The sequence below is a fragment of the Anas platyrhynchos genome, chromosome 1, assembly GCF_047663525.1.
Source record: "Anas platyrhynchos isolate ZD024472 breed Pekin duck chromosome 1, IASCAAS_PekinDuck_T2T, whole genome shotgun sequence".
NCBI classification, from domain to species: Eukaryota; Metazoa; Chordata; class Aves; order Anseriformes; family Anatidae; genus Anas; species Anas platyrhynchos.
In genome coordinates this window covers 202843346-202861726 of record NC_092587.1, presented here as the reverse complement: position 1 = coordinate 202861726, position 18381 = coordinate 202843346, and the positions used below count along the sequence as shown (strand labels likewise).

Here is an 18381-nt window from a genome sequence, read left to right as displayed (position 1 = left end):
AGTAGCACAGAAAAGGACTATTATAACTACTTATATTTCTATACAATAAAGATATACAGAGAAACATGTCATCTGTCATTTCATACACCTAACAGCAAAGTATATAAACAATGTGATTAACTGCTAAAGAGATTGTGATTCCTAGTGTTTGGAAGCAGAGCTGTTACTTCTTGTAATTGATTTACTGAGTTAATAATAATTTTGTTTCCAGCCACAATGCTAATTTCTTGTATATCCCAAACTATTTTATGCCAACATACATAGTACAGTTGCCCTGTATGTTTAGTGTAGCTTTACTGTGGGATGTTCAGAAATCATCAGATCCCCAAAAGAGCAATGGTTTGCTACTAAAGCATCAATTTACATCCTACATCAGTAAATATGTCAAGTCTGATAGTGTATATATATTGGGCTGTTGTCTTCAGATAGGGTCCTTAAGCAGCTCCATTTTAAAGTGAACACGGTAACAAGATTGTCTTTGTATTTTCAGCACACTGAGAGTTCATTTTGAGAAATCTTTATGATTGCAAATGAATGAACCTTATCAGGGATTCAGCTTTCACTGAAAACAAGTTGATACAGTTTAGTCATTATTTAGACAATACAGATTTCACCTGGCGCAACTTACATTGATTACTCATTGTAATGTACATTAAAGAGGTGCATTTACCAACAGCTTCCCCCACCTCCCCCTGCCACACACACATTTCTGCACAACAATTTCCTTTAACAAATGTAACTTTGCATGTGATAATTGATGCTCCAGATCTTGGAGCAGACAATTAGAGGAAAGCAGGATTGGGAGAGACCCCAGGATATGTCTTAATTCAAACCTTTACCCCAAGGAAGACAAGTTCCATTTGAAAAATGTTTCTTAAGCCTTTTCTGAAAGCTCCCCCGGAACCATCTCCACAACAAATTGAAGCATTTTATTCCATCTTTTAGTTTCTGAAACTTGTTCAAGCTATCTGCTGCTACCTGACTTAAATCAGCTTCAGTTTAAATCCCTGTCTCTTGCTTTCTCCATTATGAACACAACACAGAGAAGAAACCATCATCTGCTTCTTTTTTGCAGCGGCCTATCATATACATCAAGCTCATCAAGCTCCCTTCGTCATAAACCATCTCAAACACTTTCACATTTCTTTTGTCTAACTCAGCATGCTTTCATGGCTCGCCCTTGTTTCTCCTCAGGTCTACATACAGCAAGTTCATAGCTTCCTCAAATGCTTTAAGGTGGGCCCTCCCTGAAGCTGTATCGATATCAAGCAGAGCAGAATGGTTATTTCACAATTTGTAGGTAGTGTCCTTATTTACACTGCAAAATGTCATTTGCCCATTATTACAGCTACATAGCATTCTTCACTCATATTCATTTTGTGGTTTTATATAGTCCCATACCAGGGAGACTGGACACTGAGTTCTCTCAGTAAAATCAGTCATGATTCCCCAAGTGAGCTTAAGTTGTGCCCAGCATGTAAAAATCTGTGCCCTCCAGTGATCAAAGCAGTTACTGATCACACAGACTTCTAAGAGAAAGTCATACTCTGAAACAAAAGAGTTTAAAAGAAAATCTGGAAACCACAGGATAAATTATATGCACACCTATGGCATTAGATACCTAATTATCTCACACAGCTGGATCCTAACCTTACTAAAGGAATCATTCTCCCTTTTCGTCTGGCTCCCCTTCTACCTTCAGAATTTATAGAATTCAGTTGGTCTCCTCCATTGGTTATTAAATTGCATAATTTCTCTTGATAAGTAAAGAATGTTGCTGTATATAAATCATATAACAGTTTCCTGGTTATCATATTTATATCGCCTAACTACACAGACTCACAAACCCATAGAATAAGTTAAATTGGAAGGCATCTCTTGACTTCTTCTCCAACCACTACTCAAAGAGTTCTAACTGGTTGAGTTTCCTGTGCAACGTGTCCAGTTGAGTTTTTAATACTACATGTGGAAATAACCCCCCTTCCACCAAGTAAAGATTTTTATCCCTTCCTTCCAGTACGGATCCATGCAGTATGTGAAATTATTGAGCCAATACTTTTCCCGGGAGTCTTTTCTCTTCCCCATAAAAGACATAACAAAGAAGACCCATTTGTTTTTAGTTAATGATGAGTCTGAGTGACAAGCATTTCAATCACTGTGGATACTATCAAGGAAAACGTCCTTTATTCCTCATCAGTTTTTAGAGTGTGTATCACCATATACAGCAATATGGCAAGTCAAATCTGCTGAGCTGGGTTTCTCCACTTTAAATTCATAAAGCTTTCTCTCATTGCCAGGTATAAAATCCATAACAGCGTCTGAAGAACAGGTTTTAAACACAATCGAAAGACGTAGCAGTGAAGACAATATGGGAAATTAAAGAGTTAAAGTAACTGTATTAAAAAAATAAAGTCATGTTTTAAATTATTTCATTTTTGTTGATTTTTTTTGAAGAAATAAGTCTTATCAGGCTTAATGGGTTTTAGTCATTCTTAACAGCTACCTAATGAGCTCTCCAATTATATATAGAAGAGCAATTCAGTTCATACATTACTGCATCCCCTCACAGAAACGCAGTTCCCCCTCTTCAGAAATGACTCACTCAAGGTCATGCAATAAACCAGATGTAGTTTTAGGACTAGAGCGCAGGTGTTCCTGGCTTCTGACCTTATAACTATTCCTCTAAATGTCGTGTGGTTTTCTCGATACTTCTAATATCTTAATATCTGACAGACATTAATCAGCTATGAATAAAAACTGCACGGATGTTTATAGCACCACAAACATTCTTTAGTATCAATAATGAACCAAAACCACAATGCTTACAATGTGTACAGCCAGAACACTGGGGGGGGAAAAAAAAATAGCCCTCAATCTTTCTATCAAATTGAACTTCTCACATTTCTTAAGAGGGAGCATCTCTGTATCTGCCTACAAAACATTGTAATATACAGTGACACAAAACACAAACTGAACATTTTTCTCTCAAGAGTGGAAAGTTAATCTGGAGGTTCTGAAGTTATTTCAGAAGGGGAGAGAAAACTCTAGACATTTTAAATATTTTTTGTATTTAGTAAACATCTGTTTGAACATGATATAACCTTGTCTTTGCACACCATTAAATATTGCAAAAGAGAAGAAAACATATACAAACTGCTTACCAACAGGACTGTTTGCTAAGGAGATATTTCATCCAATATTTGTACGATCCTTTATCTCCAACACAATCCATATACTATTACCAGGGTCCTATAAAATGATAAAGACAAAGCAAACCATAATTCTTTGATGAATATTGTAAATAAGAAGTGCAGTCTTAATAAGACTATATGTTATAAAACTTTCATACCATGTCTACTAGAAGAGTGTATCTATTATTATAGGGCATTTTAACTAAGAAAAATGTTAGAGAAAATGTCATGTGAAAATAACAGGAAATTACTGGCAGGTGGGTGTGTTTTGCTTTGTCAAAAAAGGTTTGTAATCTATACTATAGCATGTTCACAATGTAAAATGCATAAAACCTGTGTTGTGTCCATCTATCTGAATGCAGAGATTTTTCTGGTGTTGCTTGAAAATCCAGTGTCGATCTCAGTAGAAAACTCAAACTGATTTAAAATTAAAAAAAAAAAAAAAAAAAAGTGGAATTTGTCTTGCTCTGCTTTATCTCCTTAAAGCTTAGTCTAAATGTGTTATTGAGACTCTCTCTGAAGCTGGTAGAGAAAATGAAGAACCTCTGAGAGCAAATAATGTCACGTGTGGGGATGTCCCTCTCTTTGCACACAGGCTGTTTAGATTATCATTTCAGACTGGACTGCCAAATATTAGACAACCTGAATCGCATCCAGAAAGTGTGCAGGAAATAAAAATAAAAAATAATAATTAAAAAAAAACAAAAAACAAACAACTAAAAAGAACTACGTTGTCCATTTTTATTTCAACTATTCTTAGCTGTCCTCCATTCCTACAATCTGCTGTGTGACAGTGGCTTAGGACTCCTCCATGGTTGTGAAATTCTGCCCTTTGCTGAGAGTTCAGGCTTTAATGCAAATACCTCTCACTGAGCAAACACATGGGTTTAGGATCAGGAAAACACTGTAAATCAGACTTCAGACACCTTTCTCAAGGGCTGCTTTAAGATGACAGGAGAAGTAAATGGAGCAACCTTAAGACTGCTGTTTCAGACCAAGGAAACCAAGTACAAAAACCCCTGTTCAAGACCCCTATTTAGACACATTTCAAATCTTACAACTTAGTAGGACACATAAAGCTCAACATTTACAAACAAACTGCACTATATTCAGGGTACAACATAAATATTTTCCAAGTGTGCAGAACCTGCTAAAAATGTGTTCAGATCTTCTTTCACTTTTACTAATGCAGCCTTCATACCAATGACAACCACAGCACATGTAACCACTTTCCGCAAAAGGACTAATCTTGCCAAATATGAGATGGTTGCTGAGATACAGCCCGGTCTTACCATCGAAGAAAAAATATTCCATTTCAATCTGCTTTTAGTGAATCCAGGAACATCCTCAGCCTAAACGCTCTTTAAGAATATTCTCGTGCCTAACATGCACCAATTAGAAGCAGGAAAAGCAGATGGCCAAAATAAATTAGAGATAGTATACCAGCCCTGCCTTAGATCATCACCATTGGCAGATCTAAGCCACAGTAGCATCCAGTCAGTAGTTAGGAAGAGAAGTATATATATATTTTTTCCTCCATCTCTTTCCGGAACAAAATTGAAGAGCCATTGCAGCTGTTGTAGTACTCCATTCACGGAGAAGTAGAAAGCAGAAATCTGGCCAGGGAGACATGAAGTCCAAAACTTTTCACATAATGCTTTGATTCCTTGGTACTGCAAACACAACAGACACTTCAAAAGTCCAATGAAAATTTGCAAAAAGCTTCACAATCCTTGCATAAAACAAGTCTGCCTCATTTAAGCTCTAAGAGCTTGATGCAGCATAGTACACAGGTGAGAATGAGGAAGACAAAAAAATAGTGGAGGAAAAAGAGTTATAGCCATGAGTGGTGGGGACAACTCCCTGCAATGGTACAGGCTGAATTTTCATCTGTGTTCAAGCCAGAAAAGACTTCACAAGGAAAGGAAAAACAGCAGTCAGCTTTAAGTGGAGGAGAAAAAAAAAGGGGATAAAAAGAAGACAGGACAAGGTATTGCAAGTGAATGAAGATAGCCCTCCTGAGACAGTAGGGTAAGGTCTGCATCAGGCACAAACCCGAAAGAATAATATAGGTCATTTTAAGAAATGCTTTCATCAGGCAGTCTGTGACAGGCATTATGGAATGAAATAAAATGTTAAGGATCTACCTCATCCTGTACATTAGAACATCTGAAGCTTTGCTGAGGCAACTGAGCTAACTGACCTGTCTCTGTATTTCCTGAAATTAATCAAAACAAACACAAATTTCAGCAACCCAAAATGACTTAATTGAAAGCCTTTAATCTTTCTGGTGAGAAAGGAAGAGATTAAACAAAGATCTAAATGCTAAGCAGGCTATGAAGAATAGCAAGTTATCTGAATATTGAGTGAAATAAGAGGCTGGTCTCTACTGTTGCAGAACATACCCATAGAAATGTAAGCATGTCTGGAATAGGTGTCTTTTTAATTATTTTTATTTTTTATTATTTTTAATTATTATTTATTTATTCTACCTTTTAAATTGAAGACAAATTGCAGTCCATTTTATCTATTTATTTATTTATTTATTTATTTATTTTCTCCAGTTGTACCAAAAAGTGTAAATACTATATGCAGAATCTAATTTACATAGCTGTATTTCATATTTAGAAAGTCAGGCAATTTTGCAGTGCAGAATTAAGTGTCTAACATGTCATGAGCATTACAAGATACCATTTGTTTTATTTACCTGAAATGCATAACTGGATTGCCCAGGCAATGTACAACTAGCAGCTACTGTACTTTGACATGCCATCTTTAACATCCTTCATTTATGGTAAATAAACCTTGTTAGTATTTCCACTGTGTTTTGAAGGCTTTCTAGTTCTTTATAGTGTACTTTTCTCACCAGTCTTACAGCTTTATTCAAGAGAATCAACTTCTGAATACAGTTTTTGTCCTTTAGGTCTTTCATTGGTGACTTTATTTAATAGTTGGACCAGTCTTGAAGTAGCTGGGATATTATTTGAGATAAATATATGTCGAAAACATGTTTTTCAGAACTTTGGGAAAGCTTTGCATGTGGAAACCTGTACTACATTTCTCAAAAGAATAGATTCATGCATTTCTTGCATTCCCAGATATCCATTTTGGTTCAAAATAACTTTTTATAGCATTTGAGCTTTTTCAGGCTCACTCAAATCTGGGAATTACAGACTGTGGAAATATCATATCACTGCATATAACACCATTTGAATTAGAGTCCTGCTGTGTTAGGCATTGCACACAAATTACATCCAGATTGCCCTTTAGCCCTAATTGCTCTCAGTTTTTATTTATAGGTTTAAAAGAAGAGACAATCAGCCATACCAAATTCTAGTCTTTCTTGATAATTACTTACAGATATATCTCACAGTGAACAAAACCAGCTGCCATTTTCCATTATCTATGATAATCATTCATAAAAGCATAAAAAACAACAACAACAACAACAAAAAATACCCTCCTAAAATAGTACCTTTGACCTTCAGATGAAGTGGAGATTTGTACCAACAGCTTGAAGTACAAACTAATGTAGCAGACTGGAGTCCAAGAATGGGTGAAAGAAAGTTATTTCTGAATCACAGCTAAACAAAACAAAAACAAAAACAAAAAACCAACACCACCAACAAAAAGAATATATATATATATATATATCATATATATAATATGTATATATATAACTTTTTGTATGGTTTTCACCACGACATAATTTTACTAAACCTTTAGATTTGCTGTAAGGAACATGTTTATCAATTATCTTGCACTGAATTTGCGGGACTTAAGGTGTTGTACTAAAGATGTGTTGTTTTTCCATGTAAATGAGAACAGAAGATAGAGTAAGGGAGAAGATGGGTGGATAACTACGCATCATAATAAATTTGCAGAGATCCTGCATATCTCCCAACATCATGTGAATGTCCTGGATGTACCTGAATTACTTCTGGAATGGCAGTTCTCTTCCATGTTGAGGTCTCTGAATGATATCTTAAATGTCTGTTTTTGAGAGAGCTAGCTAATTGTTTAGAATCACAGCTTTATTGATTAGGGATGAGATCCAAATGCCCAAAAGCTTAGACACATAGATTACAAGTAGACACTTGCAAGTAGGCACATATATTTGATATACATGTATAGGTATCTAAACCTGAAACCTGAAACTGAACATACATTCCATACATGGAAAATTTGACTTAAGTTTACCTTAAGTTTACCTTAAGAAAAGCAGTTAGAATGAACTCAGAGACTTTATAGGTTTATTAGTATACAGTTTATAGGTTTACTAGTATACAGTAAACCTACCAATGTGGCTGATGCAACACAGCACATACAATAAAAAATTCCTTTGGTAAGGTAGCTGGTGGCTTAGTCATCTCAAACAGCAAAGCCATCCTTAGGACACTACATCAAAATCTCAAAATTTCATGTCTAGATAACAGATGTATCTTAACCAAAATTAGAATATTTCAACCTTATAAAAATAGTCTTTATTCTAAAAATAGCTGAGTTTAAAAGACAACCAGAAGCACCATTTTTACTGTACTTACTTTCCTAATAAGGAAGACTACTATAAAGGCACTATTTTTTGCTTATTTTAAGAATCTGTCCAGCAAGGATTGCCTGCCTTTCATAATGAAAGATTGACTTTATTTACCATTCCTGAACTAAGAAAAAACAAACAAACAAAAGAACTTGCTGGAAAAAAAAGTTGGAAGACTTTTCAAAGAAAGATGATATTGATCAGACTGCCATAGTTCTTATCCAGGATGGAGTTAACAAACTCAGGTATCAAACTGATCTAGGATTTGCAATACATAACATTTTAAATATCCACAGTGATTAATTAGAGAAATGCAATTATAAATCATAAAAAAATATTATAAACAGAATTGAGCAAGGCAAACTCTGTGGCCACTGCCCCTCAATAACCTTAAAAGATCTCTTCTAAGAGAAAAGCTGAGCTAATGTAGCTTTGAGCAACAGTGGATATGCAGCTGATACTTGATAAATCAGACCTGCTTGCATAAGATGTCAGTTCTCATTTTCCTTCCTGTAACCTTTAAATAAAAATAAGTGACATTCTGACTTGTACCAGAATCCCTAATGAAACTGAAAGGCTGTTGAAATAATTACCTGGCAAATCAACATGCGTATATATAGATCATTCTCCTGCACCTTCTCACTTTTTTTTTCTCACCTAATTTCTCCTATCCATTTCATTTTTAAATCACACACATGGAAGATGGAAGAAAAAAAAAAAAAAAAGAAAAAAAAAAAAAAGAGAAAGATAGACTTTGAGCAGAGCATGATACAGTATATAGCTTTAAAGCAAGTGGAATGAAATGAAAATCTGGCCTTGAAGTCCCTTCTTCCACAAAACTATCTTTTGTGATTCAAGTTACTCTAGGGACCCAGGTCACCTGCACTTTGCTTGTTCTTCAGATTTTTTATTTTTTTTAAATGACAAAGGAAGTATTAGAACTGTATGTACTTCAAAATGATTTTATGTTTACATCTATTTTGTGTGTGTATAACATTAAGCATAATATGAAGGAGCAGCCACTGTTCAAAGATGCTAACAATAGGTATTTACACATATTACTTTGATATATCCTAAAGAATGGTATTCACAAAGACTAACTAAAGCTTTGGACAACTAATTTCCCCAGGCTTCCATTACAGTCAGTTCAGGGAAGGGATACTCCAGAGAGTGATTTAGATGAGTAGAGTAACTTTTGTTATACTTTCTGACTGTCCCCCAAAGAGTACCATTTTATGACTAATTGACATCCTCAGAAAATTCTTGTGCAAACAAACACCTACTTCAAACATACAGACCACATAAAGTTGGTCTCTTGCTGTCATTCTCAGTTCTCTTTCACAGTAGAATCCATTCCCTTTAAGTTATTACAGTATTGCAAAATATTGCTTTAACAGCAGGGTTGCTGCATTAAGCAGTGCTTGGTATTTGAATCATCACTGCATCATTCTTTTCACCATCACGATATGGAAACGTTGAAACATGGTCCAACTGATGGTCTTAGTGGCCCACATTTATAGGTCTCTATATCTGATTAAAGGCCAGGTTAGGGATGGTGTTTCTTGAGCTAAAACTTCTTGGAAGACAAGTTCTTAAAAAAGGGTGACTGGACCACTCTACATAGTAAGCATTTATTTGTATTCACATGTCCACATGGAAATTAAAAAGGAAGGTGAACAAAGAACACGGCACCTCTGTGAAATCCCTTCTCTGTACTGTTGCTGTTTCTCTATTTGAAAGTTTTCTACTTGGAGTTTTATGTAGCATTGTAAAGTGCCTTTGAACACATGGCTGCTAAGACAACTCAAAGCCTATTAGCTAGTAATGTGAAAAAACATGCACTCATTTCCAGGATTCATCTGTGCTTTGAACAGAAAGTCTTGAGCTCTTTGCTATCTACTCAGATCATCTCTGAATGCTGTATTGATCTTAAGGGAAGATAAGGGCTGACAAACTGCATGTGGTGATGTATCTGGTCATTGTAATAATTCAGTTAATAATTTGCCATTCCATTGATAAAATCTATTTACTGGCATATAGTCCCTGGTTTACAATAGCTAAAAACCTGTTACTAATGCTATAAAGAGAAGGAAACCAGGATTCTCATCTTATGTGCTACATATTCACAAAATGAAATCCAAAGTCCAATATTTCTTCATTGTTTTGTTGTTCTGTATTATTTTCCCATAAATAGTCTGTGTCTACTAGACCATAAAAAATGGTTACATAAAGATTTTAAGTATTTGAAAATATTAGCAGAATGAGAAAGATAACTTTGAACAAAGTGGAAATTTAACTGAAGCCTTTTGTGATTTTTGTGGTAAAATCTAGACAACCTGACAGCAGTCAGTATTTTATAACATCCCAAGTACTGAAAGTGAGAACAGAATAAATGAGTGTTATAACAAAATGAGATTATATCCAATTTGTGATAAAGAAGTCAGGACTCTTGAATAGGGTAAAATGCAAAAGTCTGCAACAATAGGTTTTCCATCTCAAAAATTTTTTTACCACTGCTTGTGAATGTTTGAAATGCAAAGGGTTTAGAATGGTTTAAAGCCATAAAGATGTCAAACTTCCTACAAAGCTAGTAGTGTCCAAAAGTTTTCAACCTGAAGAAGGCTTATTTCTACTGTTAATAAGGAGGGACAGCAGAGACCCTTGAGAGAGATTCATCACACCTAAGTTAGACATCTGCATCTGAGCTAGTCACCCTAGGCTTCCTTTCCAGTCAACAAGAGTGAACAGCACTGTTACAGTATGAGACATCTGTCTCCTTTAGACTTCTTTAAGATGACATGTTTCTCACTCCAAAACCCCTTGTTTCTCTTCCTTGATTATAACTAGAGTCTGGATAAGTAGCTTGGATAGTAGATTTTAAAAATCAGATGTGGAAATCCTACTTCTGCTAAGTCCAAACCCTTCCAGGGTGGGCATGGTGTACATGACAACATGTCAACATGGGCTACAATCACCAGTATTGGCTGCCAAGCTGTTCATACAGTGATATATCACTGATGTTAAATTTTCTCACATTTAAGAAAAGCAAGGAAGTTGAGTTCAATGCAACCGAATGCCTAATAATGGTACTGAATGGTAAATGAAATTAATTGTTCTTGTTGCATTTACTAATGGTTCTGATGAATAGATTCTTAAAGGACTTGATCTACAGGTTTTTTGGAGAACTCACATAAAAGATGAGAAAAATTATCCAGTGCTATGCAGAAGATATAAGTCAAGGCTCCTAATGTTTATTTCTCATTGACTACCTACATATACATAACTCGCAGTGGGAAAATTTTCCGTCTGCCTGTTTTCATGACCTTGGTGGTTCAAACCCTTTGAACATGTAAGTTCTTGAATTATGTCTCCTTGCTACCCATTATGCATATTGTTATTCTCCAACAGTATTGCTTATGATTATTTTTAAGAAAGGCTATTTTGCATCTATAAGACAAAAAAAAAAAAAAAAAATCTTCAGTACATACCCTCAGGTAATTAGAAAAAAAAAGATCCTTGAAGAAACATTTGGAAAAGGCATCTTTTGTGATTTAGTAGATAGTAACTAAATTAAACAGTCAAGAAATCCTCTCAGCTGAAGATGATTAGAGGCTGGGAGAGGATTAGGTGAAACATTAAATATTTAGCTCATGCTTTTCTCCTGCAGTCTGCTTGCAGCCACAGATGGAGAAGGGGCACTGTGGGCCTAGGTTCCCCTCCAGCTCAGATTTTCTTTATTCTTAATACAAACTGAAAAGATGAGGACATCTGTGTGAAATGGTAACCAAAGGACACAGAACACTGTTGTCAGCTCTGATTTAACTAACTTCTGTAGCTGGAAAACATTACTGTTATTCATTGTTCTCTAACATTGCATCAGATGTTCTTTAGATATATACCTAAGCAGTAATGAAGTCAAAATATAGAAGTTCTATTAATTTCTATGCAACTCCATTCAGATCTGAGTTTTACTGAAATGTGTCTGACTTGTTAAGTAGAAGCAATAACATTAATTAGCATTTGTTTGTTAGGAAAGCTAAGTCCTTGAACATTTTTATACAGCATCTCTAAAATTTGAATTTGATGCATCAGTTTCTGTATCTACAAATTAAACCTAAAGAATAGTGCTTGTTTCTATGTGTCCTTGTACTCTGTGTGAGAGTATCTAAACTCTCTATCCTTTCTGACTGAAATCGGGAGCCAGTAAATTAGGTGGGCAGAATGTTTGTGTATCGATTGAGCTAAACTAAAAAATGTTGAGCTGTATACTTAAACAAAATGAGTAGGATGGATGCTGATGGATATTCTTGTACAAAGAAAAGACCTACCATCTCTTTTATTCTTTCATCCACACAGACACTGTAATAAATAAATAAATAAATAAGCAAGGAAAGCTTCTGATTTCTAATTCCATTGATCCAGTCTTCAGTTTGAGGCTGTGTACTCATCCAACATTTCCAAAACTAACCTCCTGAGTCTTTTCATTTTTACCTATTTTTATTTTTAGATTAGAAGAAAGGAATAAGAAAAATACAGAATTAGTGATTCTGGCTGTATAATAAAAATCTCAGTCATTACTTTCTATGTCAAATGTACAGATTCTGTTCACAAACAATTTTTCCTTCACCTGGTAAAAAGGAAAACATGGCAGGGATTATAGTCTAAGATATAGCAACTGTCCAATGCTAAATTCAGCAATAAATCAACTGGCAGTGGGAAATGCATGTTGATGCCTTCCTTCATTCATTCTCTGTATTGTGAAGACTCGTATATCTACCTTACACTCAGGAGAGTCATTACAAGAACAAACTTAATTCTCATGTTCTAGACAACAGTCTTGAAATCTGTGTTAGAAAGCAAGCTCAGGAGAGTAGAAATGTGTCACCCCTTTTGTCTAGTACACTTTGTTTTACACTGTAGGTCTTACACAGAACTCTCGCTGAAGTCTCAATATGAGCAAAAGTCTGCAGAGATTCTGAATAATGTCAAAGAATGTATTCAATATTTGCCTAGAATTCATAGATTTAAAGCCAGAACAGACAATTAAAATGCCTATCTTGCTGCTGGGCATGCACATGCCAAAGAACTTCATTCACTAATTACTGTATCAAATTTATGGCTTCTGTTTGAATTACCACAAGCTCTTTTCTCTTATTTGAAAGATCCAGTTTTGGTTTTACATTTCAGGTGGTTAGGAATCCATTATATACCTAGGAAAGCTTTTCCAATGCATAATCAGCTTCTCTGGGTATATGTATTTTGCTTCTAGTCTGGGGTTATCTACTGTCAGCTTCTTCTCACTAAAACTCATTATGACGTCCTCATAAATGAAAAAGCCATCACCAACAGGAAGTGTTTTCCTTACTTAAGTGTAGATTGTGATAAAATCACCTCTTAAACTTCTTTATGAAATAAATAAATTGAGATTTTTTACTTATATCTACTTAAAATACATTGCCTGCTTATTGGCATTATTAGGTAGCAAGTATACCGGTACATTTCTTAAGGACTTTCTTAACCCCTCTAGTGCATCATAGTCCAATATTCATGAAATAGTAAATCTTTCTTGAAACATGGGTTAACACTTGGGCCCCTCGCTACAAGAAGGACATCGAGGTGCTTGAGCAGGTCCAGAGAAGGGCGATGAAGCTGGTGAGGGGCCTGGAGAACAAGTCCTACGAGGAGCAGCTGAGGGAGCTGGGCTTGTTCAGCCTGGAGAAAAGGAGGCTCAGGGGCAACCTTATTTCTCTCTACAGATACCTTAAAGGAGGCTGTAGTGAGGTGGGGGTTGGTCTGTTCTCCCACGTTCCTGGTGACAGGATGAGGGGGAATGGGCTTAAGTTGCACCAGGGGAGTTTTAGGTTGGATCTTAGGAAGAACTTCTTTACCGAAAGGGTTGTTAGGCATTGGAACAGGCTGTCCGGGGAAGTGGTGGAGTCACCATCCCTGGAAGTCTTTAAAAGACGTTTAGATGTAGAGCTTAGGGATATGGTTTAGTGGGGACTGTTAGTGTTAGGTCAGAGGTTGGACTCGATGATCTTGAGGTCTCTTCCAACCTAGAAAGTCTGTGATTCTGTGTGAAAACACAAGCATGCACTGAACTGCTTTCTCACATATCCTGTCAGTTTACCCAGACTCAGTACATTTTAGAAAAGAAGGCATGACTTTACATTCTTCAGCTGCAAAATGATTCCTCTCTTTCTGCCTCCTGAGTTTAAAGAATTGTTTTCCCAAAACCTCCCAAATGCACCAGTTCTTGCCATTTGGGAAAGGAAGTAGTTGGGCTCACTCAAAGAAGTTTTGAAAGTCCTCCTCAGAAAATCCCTTCAGTGGCTCCCTTGCAGTGAGTAGTATCCAATCTTCTGATAATAATTTCCTCTTCTTTTATAGATAGGAATCATCTCCATTACATGATATACATTTGACACATCTATATATAAAAAGAAGCCAGATCCTTAACACTGAAAATTTTTATCCCCTCTTGTTATACAAAGCAAGTCATACACATAAACCTTTGCTATTATTTTCTGTTATGAACTTAGGCAGAACCTCGATGTTAAACAATTAGCTAAGAGCTACAGTTAGCTTCAATAAGCCCTACAGACTCTCTCTGCTCTCAATCTACGAATTGTGGTAAACGTTGTTATTCTGAAATGTCTCCTCCAGCAAGAACACGCTTCAGGAGAGAAAAGTAGATGTCACTAGTTTTGAGATCAATTTGTGGCAGCAACAACATATTCCAGTTTTAGCCGGTGTTCAGCTAAAGCTATGTCTTTCTTGCAAAGCCTGCTACTAAAAGTGTTTACTATGCACCTGACTTGTACAATGCAGCTTATTTGGATCAACCTGGCTTGGATCATAAAATTCCTTTATGTGTATCTATAGCAGTATTTTCTGCTGTTTTCTGTAAGAAAGAAGGAGATCAATATATCTCTCTCTTTTGTGATATCAAAGCAGAATGACAGCTAACTTAGAATAGTCATGGTTTGACTGCTGTTAAGGTTATAAACCTCTTCTCTATGGTTAATGATCCATATCTGTACAAGAAAATTAATTCTGGGTAGTCCTGCCTAACTTCTGTGGTTGGGTTTGAGAATGTCAGTTCTGAATAAAATAAATAAAATAAAATAAATAAAATAAAATAAAATAAAATAAAATAAAATAAAATAAAATAAAATAAAGGAAAAAAATCTATTATCTTGAAGGTATTTTCCTTTTAGCACTTTATTATCTTTAAATATATCTTAGAATGGCTCTGAAATATGAAGGTGGAATTACACCAACTTGTTTCCAGAAGGGAGGTGGCACTGCACAGGTTCTGGACTGGTGTGATCATACCAGGGTATTAGGTTTCTAGGTCCACAGACAGAAAGTAACTTGTCTTTCAGTGCATCACGTTATCTTGACACTCTGACATATGTGTTGTTCTTAGACTATAGGTCTGACTAATAACAGCTTCAATTTCACTTTTGAACTTGATGGAAATTCCAAAAGTTGAGTTATGATGTAATGGGTTGAAAGCATCCTGCAACATAAGAGGAGAATATTTTGGATATTTGCATATCCAAATATTCAATGCAATCACTTTGTCCTTCACGTTTTGTTTCAAATGTGTCTGTTAGGGCATTATCTGAATAAGATATAAAAATGGCAACACAAATAGTTACTTGTGCTGATTTGACTTGACAATACCTCTTGCTTTCTTTTTGCTAGTACTCTTTTTATTTTTTATTTTTATTTTTTAACTATTTCTCTTGACACAGATCCAGCTACTTTCTCTCAGCTTCTAAGTCTCAAAGATACCATCTGTCCTGTATCTAGGAAAAGCTGTTCTCATTGTAGAATCTCCCCTACTTGACACTCCAGCTAAGATTTCTTATACTCTCCCTACTCCCACTATCCTAGGCATGCTAATAAAACAACACCAACAACAAATATTTCTAAATGAAACTGAAGTGAAACTTTTATGGCAGGAAAATAATTCATGCCAAAAATGCTGAACAAATTTGAACTAACTTCAAATAATAGCAATCTGCTTACTTGGAAGAAAAAAGCCACAACCACCACATGAATCTATAACAGAAACTACAGGGAGAAGTACCCATTACATCACAACAGTAGAATAGTGGAGCAGACATCCAACTTCCTGCTCTTATACTGCTAAAGGAAATGACAAAATGACCAACCACTCTTCCAATTTCTTACATCTTACAACAAACGTCATGACTATTTCTTAAGAATGATATTGCTTTTATTGTAGCACATTAAAATATCATCCTTAGCTTTTTTTTTTTTTTCAAATTATTATTATTATTTTATTTATTTTTTTTAAGCAACCTGGTCTAGTGGAAGGTATTCTTGACCATGCCAGGAGCATTGGAACTGAATGATTTTTAAAGTCTCTTCCAACCCAAACCATTCTATGATTCTGTGACTTTTTTTTTTTTTTAATGATTATTTTAATTATTATTTTAAGAATTAATCATAACTTGGAATGAAGCGATGCAATATACTATGCTGTGTACAAATTTCCACCAAGCTAACTGTTTCAAAATGTGTTTTTCAATGCTTGTACCCTGACCTTTGATTTCTCAAGAGCTAGCTGCACACATATCAGGCAAGAGCAGAGCTGCTAATCACACTAATACACTTGTGACAGAGACTGGTTGCAGTATTCTGACCAAAAAATAAATAAATCATAAGACAAAACAAATTTCACATAGCTATGAAAGAAGAAGCTACATCTAAACACTCTTTACAGCTTGAGAAAATAAATGAGAACTGGATGTTTTTTACTCTTAATATAGCTAAACATTGTTAATCAAAATATAGTTAAGAAAAGGATGAAATATTTACATATCCTATTGATTTCCTGATTTATTTTTTTTTTTCCTGAAGAATAACATGATCTTTTATAACATTTAGATTTATTTATTTATTTATTTATTAGTCATTCAGCATGTGATCTATGAATTAGAAAACATACGGTTCCGGAGATTAAAGTCCATTGTATAGTCCACTAAAACATATGACACAAAAAGAAGAATCTATTAGAAGATCTTGCTGGATAAATGTTCTTGTATTCCAAGGCTTCTGTAGAACTGGCCAGTGCCAGATTCTTCAGAAGAATAAGTAAACCATAATAATGGATGTTACAAGATCAAAGGGTTGAGATCACCAGTATAATGTCCAACAAACTGCTGATTGTTACTGATATTCCTCAGGGATCAATACAGAAGCCACTACTGCTTGAAGTGTTAATGACCTGGGCAGTGGGAAAGAGTACACCTCATCAATGTTTTGGATTAAAACAAATTGGGCTAGAACACTCTATAAGCTGGAGGTCAAGGCTACCATTCAGACGGTACTTGAAGGGCTGGAGATGTGGACTTAAATGAACTTCAGGATGTTTAGCAAAAGTAAATGCAAAGTCTTGCAGCTGAGATGGAATAGTCCAAAGCAACAAAACAGGTAAAAGTCTGCTCATGTAGAGAGTACCTTTGCAGAAAAAGACCAGGAAATCCTGGCAGGCAAGTTGAATGTGAGTCAACAGCATGCCCTTATGTTGAAGAAGGCCAGTAGCATACCAAGCTTTAGTAACAAGAGTATAGCCAGAAGGCTAGGGGAACTGACCCTTCCCCTCTGTTCAGTTTGTATGGGACCAGATCTGGAGAACCGTATCCAGTTTTGAGCTTCCCAGCCTCCCCACCTCAACCCTTCTCTCCCCCCCCCTCAAAAAAAAAAAAATAAAAAAAATGTATTTCCTTTACCTAGGCCATTGAATATGGCAAGAGGGCTGGCCCACATGATTTATGAGGGTGTAAGAGAACTGCAATTGTTTCTTCTGGAGAACAGAAAGCTAAAGGGAGACTTTACTGTTGGCTATAACTATCCAGTGGCAGACTACAGAGGAGGTGAAGCCACACAGCAAAACAAATAACAAAGGAGAAGTTGTATAATGGGAAATTCTGATTACATATTAGGAAAAACATTCATAATTAAGTTAATAAAAAAAAATAAAGAAGGTAGCTTGACAAGGTAGTGCAATCTCCATCTTTGATACTTAAAACAAAATCTCACTGGACAAGACCTCAAGAAATCTGACTTAAGTTGGTCATTCTTTGACATGGAGACTGTGTCAAATACTCTCCACAGATCACTTTCAACTTTAATTAATGACATCGGCACTAAGTGATTTAAAGTCTAAAACAATGCTGCCATTTTATTTTCTTATAAATCCTCTTTCTACACTAGCTGTCTGTATTAGGTTTATGTGGCAAGGGCTTGGTAGCAGGGGGGCTGCAGGGGTGGCCTCTGTGAGCAGACTCCAGCAGCTGCCCCATGTCAGATCAGAGCCAGCCTCAGATGGCTCCAAAAGGGACCTGCTGCTGGATGGAGCCAAGCCACGAGCAACACTGGTTGGGCTTCTAGGAGAGTAAGAGTTAATAATGGAGAAGCAGCTGGGAGAGAGGTCTGAGAAGTGAGAGAGAAGCAGCCCTGCAGCCCCCAAGGTGAGTGCAGCAGGAGGGCAGGAGGTGCTCCAGGCACGCAGCACAAGCTCTCCTGTGGCCCCTGGTGGAGCAGGCTGTCCCCCTGCAGCCCATGGGTCCCACATGGAGCAGATCTCCACACTGCAGCCCATGGAGGAGCCCC

General features: G+C 36.1%; 1 protein-coding gene across 2 annotated transcripts in view; it reads right to left on the bottom strand.

The window, feature by feature from the left end:
- TENM4 (teneurin transmembrane protein 4) overlaps positions 1-18381 on the bottom strand; it is a 1639674-nt gene that overhangs the window by 738203 nt on the left and 883090 nt on the right. For both annotated transcript variants that reach the window (XM_072032862.1, XM_072032864.1), the window contains exon 6: positions 3162-3249. The gene's annotated coding sequence lies outside the window, so the exon portion shown is untranslated. The remainder of the gene's footprint in view (positions 1-3161; positions 3250-18381) is intronic.